Below are 15,516 nucleotides of genomic sequence, written 5' to 3'. Positions count from 1 at the left end.
TCCAGGTTGTCTTGAAGAACCCTTCTACGTTGAAGGGGAAGTAGGGGTGGAGTAGAGAAAGGTAGGGTGGTTGGTAAGTCCCAGCATCTCTTTCCTCTTAAGGGTAGGCACATGCTAATCTTGTTTCATGAATACAAAGCCAAGGCCACTTCTCCTATCTCTCAGATACTGGGGGGAGTAGGGTGGCGATCTTCCAGCCCACTTGGCCAGGATATCCTTTTTGTGAACTACTTACTGGGTGCTCGTTAATGGAAAATAGTCTAGATTTAGGCTGAGAGGAAATAGTCCCTGCCCTCAGGCTCCAGCCGAGGACCCTAATGCACCTACATCCCTCCACCCCACTATTGGCTGCCTGGATGAGTCACCCTTCTGTGGAGAGCAGGGAGTAGAGAGGGGATCTATAAGCACTGTCTCCCTTCTCTGAAAGCCCTAGGGAACTGAGTGCTGAGGCCATAGCTTTGTCCCAAACCTCCCTATTCCCTGGCGTCCACTTGACTACCCCAGTGAAACTCAAGGGTGTCGGTTTTTCTTCTGCTGCTCCCCTGAACCAAGAGCGCCTCCGAACCTGAAACAGAGAGCAGATTTTCTGGTTGAGAGAGAAAAAGAGAGATAGAGACACAGAGACACACACACACACAGACAGAGACAGAGAGACTAGAGAGAGAGAGATGATTTTTTTTTTTTCTGAGGCCGGGAGCTATCTGTCCTGGACAGGCTCCTTTGGGGTGAAGAGATAGTGGCAGAGTAACTGGATTCCAGAACAATCCCTGGTATGAACCTTCCCCCTCCTCTCCCCCCTCCCCCCAATTTCTTGGTTCCTGTAGCTACATCTCCCATTTCTCTGCCTCTTTGTCCAATTTCCTTAGCACTCCTAGGCTGAGTATGAGACTGAACAAAACTCCTGCCATAATCCAATGCCAACATTTCTTCAGTGAAACCTTCCTTTTGGATTGGAATTAGTAAAGACTAGAAGTGGGGCTGGCTAAGGTCTGGGAAATTTAAATCGGGGTGGAGGTGGAATTCCCTTCCCTAAGCTATACGAGCATAGTCCAAAGTGGTAAGGTTAAAAAGAGCCATAACTTGACTCTGAAATGTGGAGCCCTTCACTCATTTTGCCTGGGACAGTCAGAATTCTTCCCTTCTGACAGGTTTTCTTTCTCTTTTTCTTTTTACCTTCTCAGCACTCAGTTCCTGTTATTGCTTGGGCCAGATTGGGAGAGTAGATTTAAACAGAGATGAAGGATGGGATAGGAATCCTGTATTCTTCTTGGCATTCAGCTTCCAGTTTAAAGCAGAAGCTTAGGACCTCCCAACCTATTCCCCAGTTTTTGTTACATGGGTCCCTTTGTCCTCAGAGCAGTGATCTTTCTCTCTAAAGCCTTCAATTTTCTTCTTGCTAGTGCTGAAATCCCAGTCTGGACTATTCCCTTTTCCTTCATTCTGGGTTTTTTCCTGTAGCTTCCAAAAGGAATAGGGTTCTTATGCTTCAGTATCCTGAAGTATTCCTCAGGTCTGAATTCTTAGAGGGGGACTGCCAGCTCCTGTTGAGTTGGTAACAGATCCTTGAGGATCAGCTTTCCCCAACCCAGATATACTTTTGCTGTGCCTCAATCTTCCTTTAAGTCAAGTGAAACAACATCAGACTTAACTTCTCAGCTAGCTGAGATGGGAGCCTGAATAGGTACAAACACAAAGTGCTGGAAGGAAGAGTTTGAAGCAGAGATGACATGATTAGGTGATTCCAAGAGAGGAGCTCACATTGAAGAACTGAGCAGATTGTTCTGGGGAAGAAACTATCTTCTTAGAGATTATAGGCACTTGGAGAAGACCAAATTTACTTCTAAATGCTTCTAGTTTAACTCCGTTGTTGGAGAGATAACAAAGTAAAAACCATAGGATTTTGGCACTGGAAGGACCTTTAGAAACCACTGAGGTGAAGTGGATAAAATGCTAAGCCTAGAGTTAGGAAGACCTGAGTTAGAATTTGACCTCATATTCTTACTAGCTGTGTGATCCTGGGTAAGTCTTGTAACCCTGTTTGCCCCAGTTTACTCCTCTATAGAATGAGCTGGAGAAGGAAATGGCAATCCACTCCAATATCTTTGCCAAGAAAACTAAATGGGGTCACCAAAAATCAGACCCAAATGAAAGGACTAGAGAAGTTCAATCCTCCTTTCTTTATACACAAGAAAACAGAGATTCAGAGAATATGTGACCAGACTAATGTTACATTGTATTGATCGATCCAAACCAGAATCAAGGTTTCCAAACTTATAATTCAGTGCCCTTTCCACAGTACCATGCTGCAGCAAAATGGAGTGTTATAAGTGTTGGTCATGGAATCAGAAGATTGTGACTTACTGGGTAGGTAACTTGGGAAAGTCACTTAATACCACTGTGCCTCAGTTTCCCCTTATGTAAAGTGGGGATAGTAATAATTGTACCTATTCATCTCAGGAAAGCATTTTATAAAATTTAAAGTGATATGCAAATAGAAAATATTATTACTGTTTTTATTATTTCCCTTCCCCATTTTCTTGCCCTTTCCTGCAATCCAGATCTAGAGAATAGGGAGTCAGCATACAAAGGCTCTCATACAGAAAAGGACACCTATCCCCAGGTTGCCTTAAATCCCCACCAGAAATCAAGGAATAGCTAGCATAGGCTGTTAGGAGAGGTATCTCTGTTTGTTGTATATTGTGATATTTCACAGAGTTGTAACTCCCAGGTGAAAGTGGGGTAGAGAGAAAGAAACCCTCTATTAATCAAGGGAGTCAGGAAGAAGTATATTTCTTCTTTGGGAAGAAAAAACTGAAAAGAAGTATTAGGTTCCTGATCTTCATCTAGGAAGAATAGTCAAAACATATTATCACATGGAGAAATATTCAACTGAGTAATACAGAGGTCATCACTCTGATGGATGGATACTTTTTTTTAGCCCTTTCCCATAACCCTTTTCATAAGCTATCTTCCGTATCCTCTAGAGAGATTGGCTGGTACCTTTGTGTGTCCACAGCCCTTTCTCCATAGTACCAGATGAAAGAAAAAAAATAGGATTTCCAGAAAAAAAGCTCCTAGGATTTTAGAGCCTGCCCAGGAGATGGGATTGGAATTACAGGAAAAGCACCTTGTTGTTTTCATAGGAAACAGTGACACATGTTGGTTGGTAAATGCCTTGCAACACTATCTCCAGGGATCAATTTTTCTTCAAAAATCACCCTTGGCAACCAAGTGGCAAACTTTGCTGAGGGAAAGGAGTTGTCAATTTCCAAATAGAATTTATAACTGTCATCATCAGTAACTAATTGCTGTTCCCATATTTAGTCCACAATTTTCTTTGGAAGGTGCTGGGGCTAGAACTGGGGAGATGTGAAAATTGCATTTCTGATGCAAGCTGAGAATCCACTGGGTCAGTTATACTGTAGCCTGCTTCTTTTGGTTCAGGAACAGTCAGCAAAAATAAAATCAGGCTCAGAATAAACAAAATGTGGCTGCTAGTTTATTGTCAGGTTTTCTATGAGGTGTAATGAACCAGTATATTAACAATAACAATTGGTGCTCATCAAGGAAAAAAGCACTAGTCTCATTTTCAGTAGCTCCGTTTCATTTAACATCTCACTGGTGAGAGGCCCTGCTGAAATACACAATACTGAGTCTCCAGCTCCAGGGAAACTGTCAGGCGTGGAATAGTGACAATAGATCCCCAGGCTGGACCCCTGGTGTTTTGCCTCCAAGTCAGGTACTCCCAGAGAATTCTTGAGACAAATAGTCATAAGAAAGTATGCTCTGTACCCCAAATAGGTTCTGAGATCTCTTGTCTCGTCGTTTTCCATAATAATAGATTGAATGGGTTTTTTGAATTGCAATTGATATATACACATCATTGTTGTTCTCCATATATACTTTAATGAAATGTTATCTGATTTCCTCATTTAAAAAATAAGAGTCAGATTGAAGCATCCACTATTGCTCATGTTAGAGTAGTGTTGGAATCACAAGAGACCTGAGTTCCAATTTCACTTGTGATAATTACCAGCAATGGTAAGTAAAAGAACTTCACTGAGTCCTAAGAAAAAAGAAGCAAACAAACAAAAAACTCAAAAAAAAAAAAATCCAAACCAGCACTTATCTCTCAGGATTGTTGTGATGATCAAGAGAGCTAAGACATGGAAAGTGTTTTATAATCCTTACAACCCTGTAAAAATGACAGTTATCTTTACAACTACTAAAAAATATTGACAAATAGGATTTTGGCTAAAGTCTGTGTTTGATAATTGATCTCTAAACACTAGACCTTTTGGTGAATGAGCAAGATGGGTTTTTTGAATTGCAATTGATACATACACATCATTTTTGTTGTTCATATATACTTTAAATGAATTGTTGCAGAATGTTACCTGGTTTTCTCATTTAAAAAATAAGTCAAATTACTTGATCTTTAAGTTCATTCTAGCTTAAAATCTAATGTTTTAATGATCTTAGTACCCTGAGAGTTAAAAATAACCAGATTTTATACTTGATTTAAGTGACAATATTGAGTAATTGCAGGGTATAGAGCCTAATACCATATGCTATGGAAGAAAACAAAAGGAATAGAAAGCAGCACCTTTTTCTTTCAGGTACTTACTATCTAGTTGGAGTGACCAAATACTCATAAGCACTGATCCCTCTTCCCTCTTCCATCTACAAGATGACTGAGATATGCCTCTACAGATCAGTTTATGATTGATAAAATTGGGTATAGTGCAACTTTAATAAGATTATTATAGCACAACCAAGCTACATAATTGAGAAGAAAAAATGAGTTCCCTGTTTGCATCCTTTGCAAGAAAATTTGTACTTAAACTTTTTGAGGGTAATAGGAACATTCAAGCAAATGCATAGTGTTTACATTTACTCTCCTTTGATGGCTTAGCAGGATGATGAAAAATCTCTGTTTAACCCCACTTCTGAATATTTATGCTCTTTCTGCCCTTTCTTAGGAGGATTGTCATCGCAGAAGTAAATATGAAATTACCTAGTTGGATTCAATGATGTGGTCATTCCTCGGATTCCTGTTTGTATTAGGGATTATTCAGGGAGAAATGTCTTTTCTTGGGACTATAGATATGGAGATAGTGAAGAGTATTATAAAAGTTAGATTATTATTATTTTTTAACTGTCAGTTTCCTATATTTCAAGGCATTTAATTCAGGAGCAATTGATTAAAATGCATGCTTTCAATCCCTCTTATGTGCTAGGTACTATCTTCAGCACTGAGGATTTAAATACAAATAAAACAATCCAGTTTCTTATGGAAAGGCAGCACCCACACCTTATTGGAACCACAGTGTGTTTATGAGAAGTCCATCTAGTCTGTAACTTTTCATTGTCTCATTCCATCCTTAGCATGGATCATAGCCCCTCCACTGACATTCCTTGAGGGGAGCATGCCTTTGGAAGAGAAATTACTATGTCAAATGGAAACTTATAAATAATATAACAAATATTAAATATATTTATTTATTAAATATTATTTATTAAAACTACAAATAAATGTAAATAATATAATAAATAATTTTTTTTTAAAGCCACTTAAAAAAATACTTTACTAGAGGAGTTTATAAAAAGTAGATTCCTTCAGCTTCAGGTCTCTAGTATTTGTAATAACAATTGGTAGTAACAATAACAATTACAATTAGGGGTGCATTTCCCTTTCATTAGTTTTTATATGAACTAACAAGGAAGTTACATGAAAGGCAGATCAGACCTTTGGTGTATGTAGTAACTTTGTTGACTGTCAGGGAAAGACAAGTACTGGTTTAGGACACTGTAACTGGAAGGAAATCAAGGATGAACTTATAAAAACTCCAAAACTGAGAAGCAGAGTTCTGATGGACAAAAATGGTACCATCAAGGACACTGATGGCTGAATAGGATATGAACCTGGCAGGGCAAAGGGCATTTTGGTCCACTTTTGGTCACTGGCTCTCTTTGTTCTTTGGACAAATCCCTCTCCTCCCTGAATCTCAGTTTCCAGTTTGGAGAAGTGAAGAAGTTAGGTCAAGTTATCTTAAAGGGCCTTGGCAAGCAAAAATGTTCTATGAATCTATGAAACTTTTCTTAGGAAATAATAATAATAATAACTAAATTCATGTAACATTTTTCATACATTATCTCCTTTGAGGAAATGAGACAAATTCTCAGGCAAACCTTTTAATCTTGTTATGTCTCTTGCATCTGGGTTTGTTCCCATAGACTTGGGGGAAAGCCAGAATTTGTTATTTTCTTTTAAAGTAAATGTTTCATTAATAGTCTTCTAAAATATAGAATTGTCACTTCCAATTCCAACCCCCGCTCCCCTTCCTTCCCTTTAGAAGAACCCTCCTTGGTCACAAAGTCTAATTAAGCAAAGACTTAAGCAAAATAAGTTGACACTAGGTCTCTCTGGCAATATGTACTATATTCTTTACCTAGATTTTACCAGCTCTGTCAAGAGGCCAGAAGCATGCCTCACTATTAGCCTACTGGAGCCATAATTGGCCCTTGCATTAATTAGAGTTCTGATATTTTCAGTGTTGATTTCCTTTACATCATCATGTCATTGGTTATATTGGTCTAGTTCTGTGTCCTTCACTTTGTATTGAGACATCTAATCTTCTTATGTTTCTCTGAATTGCTCTATTCATCATTTCTTCTATCACAATAATTCCATGGGATTCATATCATGATTTGTTTAGCCTTTTCCTAGTCAATAGATAGCCATCTTCCTTTCAATTCTTTATTAATTAAAAAAAATCTACTATACATATTTTCATATATGAGACCTTTTCTTCTGTCTTTGAAGTCCTTGAGTTATGGTGTGTTATTGTTGTTATTTTATTAATTATTATGATGATATTTTGATGCAAAATATACATGATGGAGAGGGATTGTGGAGAAATAACATCAAAAATTCATCATCACATTTATTTTTATGTTGAAGTGGAGAGGGAAAAAGAGGAAAGAAAGACAGAGAGAGAGAGGGAGAAAGGGAGGGAGGGAGGGAGGAAGAACAAGAAGAAGAGGGAGAGGGACAAGGACAAAAGGGAGAGGGAGAGGAAGAGGGAGAGAGAAGAAGAGAAAGAGAAGTGTATTTCAGCTTTTTCTTTTAAAAAAAAACTTAGTTTAAGTGGAAAGACATGTTTTAGACCTTGAGCAGAATGATCTCTGAGGTTCTCTAGTGCCATTTCTGTGTTTCTAAATTTCCAAGGCAGATTTGAACATCAATCTAAAGGAGTTGTTTATAGTCTGGAGTGGACTTTCCTCCCTCTTCCTTTTCTTCTAGTCCTCAAGCGCTGTCAAGTAATTCAGAAAAGTAGAACATTCTGAAGATCAAAATTTATGACTCATTCTGTGGGAGGATTCCAATGAAATCCAAATATCTGTTTAGTTAACAAACAAGCTCCATTCCCAGGTCTATGGTGACATTCAGGATAACGATGTAGCATAAATTAGGAAGGAAACCCAGTAGATACTGTGAGCTTGGGAGGGAATGATTTCATAGAAGAGCTTACATGGTCAGGGTAGCCATACATATCATTCAGATGAAGGTATCTATTGCAGGATCTCAGTAAAGAGCCTACCAAATATGTAATTTACTCCTTAAATATCAGCATTAAATACCAGAATTATGATTATTGATTTTGAAAGCTTTTGAATTATAGGTACAGATTCCAGTTAAGGAAATATCCTCTATCAAGAGAGATTGACATCTTTTGTGTACTTTATAGTTGTTATAGAGGAGGCTAGAGCATTGAGAAGTTATGTGATTTGCTCAGATTCCTATAGCCAGTACAGCCTACAGTCAGAGGCAAGATTTCAATCTAGGTTTTCTTAGTTCTAAGATCAGCTCTCTATTCACCATACCATGGATGATACTGGCTACTGGATGATAGTAATAATCATATAAGGGGTGGAGGGTGTAGATCTGGAAGAGAAAAATAAAAGAAACTGAGACCCCAAGACATGAATATTTTTGCTCAAAGTCACACAGGCAGGAAGGTGCAATGTAGGCTCCCGGTTCATGTCCTTTTTTGTCTTTTTTATTGGGTTATGAACCAAGGTTACCAAACACCTACATGTATTATCTCATTAGATCTCAAGGTCTCTTCCAGCCCAATTTTTGTAATTCATGTGATCCTTGTAACAACCATAGATAGTGAGAGTATTGTCCCCATTTTGCAGCTAAAGAAACTGTGGCTTGGAAAAATTAAATGACTTGACAATATATGCCCAATTAATGGCAGTGGAAGATTTGAACTGAGACCTTGGCAAACAAGTACAGTGCTCCTTCCAGCAGTGCAGTGCTACATTGAATTATTTCTATTGAATGAATGCCTATATTTTTAATCAAATGGCAATCTCCAGAGGTAGGGAAATTGGTTTTCCCTCATGCTAATAGATGAGGCCAAAAATCCATCATGGGATTTGAATCTGGGAAAGATCAATTTACAGATGGGGAAACTGAGGCACAATGAAGTCATGTATTTTTCCCATTTATGAATACTAATAGTAGCTGTTATTTATGTGGTGCTTTAAAGTTTGTAAAATTTTCTAGGAAGGAAACAAGCATTTGTTAAGCACCTACTCTGTACCAGGCACTATGCAAACCATCTCATTTGATCCTCACAGCAACCTTCTGAGGTAGATGCTATTATTATTTACATATTTATTGTTATTCTTCAGGAAATCTAGGCAGTCAGAGGTTAAATGACTTACTTAGAATTACATACCAAGTAAATATCTGAGGCTAGGTTTGAACTCAGATTTTCCTGTCTCCAGACTTGGTGCTCTGTCCATTGTGCCATCCAGTTGCCTTTCACTTGATCTTCACACAGCAATTCTGTTTATACTTTAAATATGAGGAAACTAAGACTCAGAAAAGTTTGTTAGCTTCCTCAAAGTCATGCAGCTGGGAAGTGTTACAAACTAACTCAAGGTTACATGGCTCAAAAGTTAACTGAGTTGTGATTTGAATTCACACCTTTTTTCTTCAAATCCAGGATTCTTTGGGGGCAGCTCAGTAACTCAGAATACAGCATAGCAAAGTCAGAACATTTGACTTAGGCAGATGGGCCCTTTTCATATTGGCAGAGAACCCTAGCTGATTAGTAAACAAATTCCTCCCCATCCCCTCCAACTTCACCCCTTCTTTGTGAATTCTGATTTTTGTAGTCCAATTTTTCTTGTTTCTTTTCTCTACACTCCCTTACTCTTCACTCCTCTTCCTGTATCCGGTATATTTCTGAAAGAATTATTTTGTTATGACTCTTCCTTTGGCCTTGGACACTTAGTCCTTGAGAACTATTCTTCTACAGCTGCTCTTGATTCAGTGAACTGTCCTTAAATGCCCAGGTTGGGGATGGTGAGTTGTATGGGGACACACAGCCTCATGGATAGTGTTTAGCTGTAAGGTAATTAGGAACAAAAAGAAAGAACTCTATATATCCATATGTATGTGTGTGTGTGTGTGTGTGCATGGGCATGCATATATACATCCATACAGATATATAGAGCACACACACACCACAATACCCCTACCTGGATAGTCATAGGTATCTCCCTATATCTAGGTTCAGTGCAGTTTAATTTAAAATATATTTATTAATAATCAGACATTCTGCTAGAATTGTGGCTGTTGAGTCATTTCAGTCATGTTCGACTTTTTGTTATCCCATTTTGGGGTTTTCTTGGCAAAATCTCTGGATTAGTTTGCCATTTTCTTTTCCAGCTCATTTTACAGATGAGGAAACCAAGGCAGAGTTAAGTGACTTGTCCACTTACACAGCTAGTAAGAGTCTAAGGTCAGATTTGGACTCATGAAGATGAGTCTTCTCCGATTTCAGATGAGTCTTTCTGATTTCAGGTCCAGTTCTTTATCCATTGTACCACTTGTACTAGGATTATAGGATGAAAATAACCTGCCCTTGAGGAATTTACATTCTGCTGGAGGGTATGGGCTAGCAAATGTTTAACATCAGTCTGGGGATAGAGTGAGGAATATAAGCAAGATATATTGTAAACTTTAATCTACATTCTTAAATTTTTTTCTACTTTTTCTTTTCTCCATTATTTTCTTAAGTTTAGATAATCAACAAAAAGATAAATCAAGCACCGATTTGTAGTGTTAGCCAATTTCTGAAGTTTAAATGCTCACACAAAATAAACGACTCCAGCACATCCCTGGACAGAGCCAATATATAATGAGATAAATAGAAAATAATTTTGCTATATATGACAAAGTACTAATGAACAGGGTGGGAGGATTAAGGGAGATCTCACATAAGAGGTAGCATCTGAATTGAGTCATGAGGATTGTACGAGATCCTAAAATGAGATGCTGATGAGATAAGCACCTCAAGCAAAAAAGATAGCCTGTACAAAGGGTCGTTTTGGAAGAGGAGATTTCATGCACAGAGTAGCCACCAGAGGTAGTTTGACTTATGTGTCTTTGTGGAGGTAGTAGGAAAGGTAGTGGGAGGCAGAATGTAGAGGGCTGACTGCCATGCTGAGGAGTTTGTATTTGGCAGCTACATGGAGGATGGAGTACAAGGGGGAGAAACTGGAAGCTGGGAGACCAATTAGGAGGCTATTGTTGTAGTCTAAATAAGAGGTGATTAGAATCTGAACTTTGTTGGTAACTGTATAAGTGAAAAGAAGAGATGTTGTGGAGATAGGGTCAACAAAACTTGGCAGCAGATTTGATGTAGGGTGCAGGGAAAAGGGAAGGATCAAAGGTGATTCCATAGTTATGAAGCAAAGTAACTAGAAAGAAGGTAGTGCTCTCAACAAAAATAGGGGTATAAGATCTGGGGAAGGTTTTCTTTTGGATCTGTTGAGTTTGAGATGCCTATGGGGCATTCAAGGTGAGGATGTCCTGGAGGAATGGAATTCCAGAGGGAGATTAGGGATAGATTTAGATTTGGGAGGAATCTGGATAGATTAGGAGCTGATAAAATCACTTAGGGAGGGGGGTGTAGAGAGGAGAAAAACTGGGAATACAGAATCTACCTCTGGGGATGGCTATTTTTAGCAGTATTCTTAGTAGAAACAAGATGGTAGACCAGCAAAGGAGAAGGATCAGTCAGACTAGGAAGAAGAACCCAGAGACACTGGAAGTGGGAAAAGGATATAAGGACTCTGGAGAGAGAGACAGTGGGGCCTGGATTAGGGTGGGGGTTATGTGTGTGAATAGAGAAAAGGGAAAGAGTATAAGAGAATCTGTATTGATAAGACTTGGAAACTTTCTGGATGTGCCAAAATAGAACTTGGAAAATTCTCCGGGTTTCAAGTCAGAGGGCAATTCCAGCCCAAATACTAACTACTTGTATAACTTTGGACAAGTAATTTCCCTTCTCTGAGTCCAAACTTTCTCCTCTATGAAATTGAAAGGGAAAAGGAAGGGAGACTTCAACTAGACTGTTCTCCCAGAAGATCTGGGATCTTGCTTGCACTTTTAGGATGTTAAGTAAAGAGGATGCCCCTTAGTCAACAATTTGCTCTAGTTTCTTCTTGACAATTTGCTTAGAGGAGACAAAATGTATTTCCCTCCAAGGAATTCATCAGTAATGAGCGATTAATTTTTTTTTTTTTTTTTGCTAGCACATGGTAAAGACAATGTGATGACAAGGAGGGACATTTCTTTTTAAGTAGCCTCTTTGGACTCTGACAAGCTAAGTAAATTATGATGTTTGAAACTTTCTGACTAAAATGTAGAAAAATGTCTAGTTGTAATGCATGTGAAATAAAATGGAGACCTTTTCCCCACCATTTTTCATGTACTCTTCCCTAATTTATGCATTCTTCATATGTGGGAAGATTTAGATGCCAAGAGGGAAGCATTATACATGTGATGATTTCATTAGCCTCATTGGATTTAGAAACAGAAGGAAACAGTTGAGATATCGGAGGTTAGAGGTTCTCAAATCTTTTGGTCTCAGGATCCCTTTAACTTTCTTTTCCTCCCTTCCTTCTTTTCTCCCTTATTCCTTCCTTTCTTCCTTCCTTCCTTCCTTTCTCTCTTCCTCCCGTCCTCTCTTCCTCCTTCCTTCCTTCCTTCTTTTCTTCTTTCCCTCCTTCCTTCCTTCATTGCTTCTTTCCTGACATTTGGCATTAAGTGACTTGTCCAAGGTACACAACTAGTAAGTGTCAAATGTCAGATGATCAAATTTGAACTCGGGTTCTTCTGACTCCAGGCCCAGTATTCTATTCACTGCCCCTCCCCTTTATTTACTTATATTGAGGATTTCAAAGAACTTTTGTTATCAATCTGTATATACTGTAGTGGGAATTAAAAAAAAAAAACTATACAGTTTAAAAATATCTATTCACTTAAAAAATAAGTTACATACTAACTTAAAGGAAAAAAATTTATGAAAAATAATATTTTCTAAACCAAAAAAATTTAGTGAGAAGAATGGCATTTTTCATATTTTTTTTCAAATATCCTTAATATCTGGCTTAAAAGAAGGCAGCTGAATGGCCATATCTGCTTTTGCATTCAATCTTGTTATGTTACATTGTTTTAGTTGATGTATATGAGTAGCTAATAATGATGCTATCAACTATTAACTAAATAAATTTTTATCTAGATGGAAAAAATCTGGCCTCATATTAATATATAGTTGGAAAAGGGAGGAATATTTTAATAGGCAAAAAGCATCTTAAGTATTATTATCAAAGTAGTTTTGACCTTGCAGGCTCCCTGAAAGGGTGTATGAAATCCAAGGGTCCATGGACTACTTTGGGAGAACTGCTGATCTAGCTCCATTATTATATTTTATAGATGAAGAACCTGAAGGTCAGAGTAGAGGAGTGTCACCTTGGGATCAGGGTCACCTGGGTAATTAATTCTAGAGCCAAAATTGGAATTTAGTGCTTCTGATTATAAAACTTAGTCCTTGTGATACTGAGCTACACTGCCTTTTAAAATAAAGTGTTTTAAAGCAAAATAAGTCATCATTTTTTCCAGGTTTGCATGTGACTGCACTGGAGCAGCTCTTTGGAATAACTTGGATGGTATTTTAGATTAAATTGTGCAGACTGCTGATCCAGCATTTCTTTGTTTGTTGCCTTTTCTTCTTGATCTTTTTTTTTTTTTTTTTTTAAGGAATCCCTTAGATTTATTTGGAAGGAACTCTAGGGTTAGCTTGTCAGGGTAAATGCTGTTCTCATAATTGTGAGGCTGGAAGCTTGTCAGGGGAGAATAAATATGTACAAATAATAAGACAGGTGGTTGGGGAAGAGAAGGTTAGTGCAATAAAAATCAACTAATTGAATGTAATACAAGAGTTATAATTGTAGCCCATGTTTATATGGTATTTTATCACATATAAAGGACATAGGACTGAGAGGAGAGGGACAGGCTTTCAAGATCTAGCCTTTTCACTAATTTGATGTATGACTGTGAACTAGATATTTCTCCTGGATGAGTCAAAGGTTCTTTACAGCTCAAATGTAGGAGCTGAGTTTGGTGATCTTTAAGATTCCAGCCAGAAACGGCATTCTGAGATTTGTTGATTCTAGCTGGCAGCTGGATGTCCTGGTGGATAGAGTATCAGACTGGAAAATCTCATCAGACAAATTTAAGTTTGATTTTTGCTTCTCGTACTTATTGGCTATATTCCCGTAGTCACCTAGCTTCTCTCTACCTCAATTTCCTCATGTATAAAAGGATGATAATAAGAGCCTGTACCTTACAGAGTAATTGTAAAGGCCAAAGGAGAAAGAGGGGAAGGGAGGAAAAGAAACAGAGACAGGCAGATACAAAGACAGACACAGAGAAAGAAACCCAGACAGAGAGATTGAGATAAAAAGAGAGACAAGAGACAGAAACAGAAACAGACACACGAGAGAAACAGAAACACAGAAATAGACAGAGGCAAACAGACACAGATACAAGCATACATAGGAAAAGAGAGACACACAGAGAGAATCAGAGATAAATAGATAGAGAGAGACAGAGAAAAGACAGAGAAAGAAATCCAGACAGAGATATTGAGATAAAAAGAGAGACAAGAGACAGAAACAAACACGAGAAAAACAGAAACACAGAAATAGCCAAAGGCAAACAGACAAACAGACACAGATATAAGCATACACAGGAAAAGAGAGACACAGAGAGAATGAGAGAGAGAGACAAGAGACAGAGAGAGAGAGACAGAGAGACAGAGAGATAGAGAGAAGGAGAGAGAAAGAGAGAGCGAGAGACAGAGAGAGAGATAGAGAGAGAGAGAGAGAGAAAGTAATTAGCTTTGCAAGATTATTGATGGTTGAAGTGATCCCCTAATATATATTACATACATGCTTCTATTTCCCAAATAGAATGTAAGCTCTCTGAAGGCAGGGCCTGTTTTATATTTCAGTCTTTCTATCCCCAGTGCCCAGTTTGTGATTAGTCAGTACTATGATACTAGGAGTATTCTAGAATTTTCTTTCTTCTAACAGACTTAGCTCCTGAGGGATTCCCAATTACGGAGATTTTGCTCCATCTTCACAAACCATTCTGGGAATCTTTTCTTCCTTTAAGCTGGCACTTTTCTGATGCGTTAGACACTAACACAAACAGTGGGGCACCAACTTATTTGTTTAATGCTTAGATTGGCTCGTGGGTCTCTGGCATTGAAAGTTGCCAGGGATGGTTTTTTTTTTTTCCTTTTCATTGAAAATGTCACAGCATCTCTTGGCTACTTTGGAGCTGATGGTGTCACCAAGACCGAGTTTCTCTCTTTGTGACAAGTGACTTTATCTCCTGCTGTTACAAATAACTAAGTTCCCTTCCCTATCCTGCTGCCCTCCAGATTCTAGGAGCATATGAGAGTGACTCAGAGAGCTTACTGTGACTTCAGATTTTATCCTTTGTAGTGGTGTGTAAAGGGCGGCTTGATTCTTCTCAGCTGTGTGTTGGCCAAGCTCTGTCTCTGTAGGTAGAGGGCCAAACTAGTCCAGTCACTTGAAAATGCCCATCTCTTCCTGTGGGAGAAGGTATGACCTTCTGCATAGGAGGATGTGTAGGAAAGGAATGTTAATTTCTACCTACACGGAATCAGAGGTTGTCAGAACTAGAAGGGGCCTTAGATCTAACCACATCCAACATTTCATTTTACAGATGAGGGAAATGAGAAGAAAATTCACTTGGCAGCTAACGACATAATGTTAGGCTGCAGATCAAAGACTGTCAGATCCTCGGAGTCCTAGTCCAATATTGCTTTTTGCTATTTCACATTGCCTCGTGTAATAGTTCACATTTACATATCATCGTCTAAAAAGATTTTCAAAATGCTCGAGGGGCGAGCTGGCATAGGAAATAGAAGTCCCAGCGTCCTGTCCTAACTCTACATTTACTAGCTTTGTGATCATGGACAAGGGACTTACCCTCTCAAATTCCTATGTAACCATCTAGGACTATTAGTTACAGATGAATTGCTGAATGATTTATCCAGTGATATGTAGCTGATGACGTTGGCCCTAGGAATGGAGCCCGTATCTGCTGACTGC

The 15,516-nt window shown here is 38.5% G+C and overlaps 1 protein-coding gene across 2 annotated transcripts in view; it reads left to right on the top strand.

The window, feature by feature from the left end:
• Positions 1 to 15,516, top strand: part of IQSEC1 (IQ motif and Sec7 domain ArfGEF 1) — a 741,922-nt gene that overhangs the window by 1,562 nt on the left and 724,844 nt on the right. The gene's annotated exons all lie outside the window — the stretch shown is intronic.

Source organism: Sarcophilus harrisii, chromosome 1, assembly GCF_902635505.1.
Source record: "Sarcophilus harrisii chromosome 1, mSarHar1.11, whole genome shotgun sequence".
Classification (NCBI taxonomy): Eukaryota; Metazoa; Chordata; class Mammalia; order Dasyuromorphia; family Dasyuridae; genus Sarcophilus; species Sarcophilus harrisii.
The sequence above is the reverse complement of the archived record's forward strand: the minus strand, read 5'-3'. Positions and strand labels throughout refer to the sequence as shown.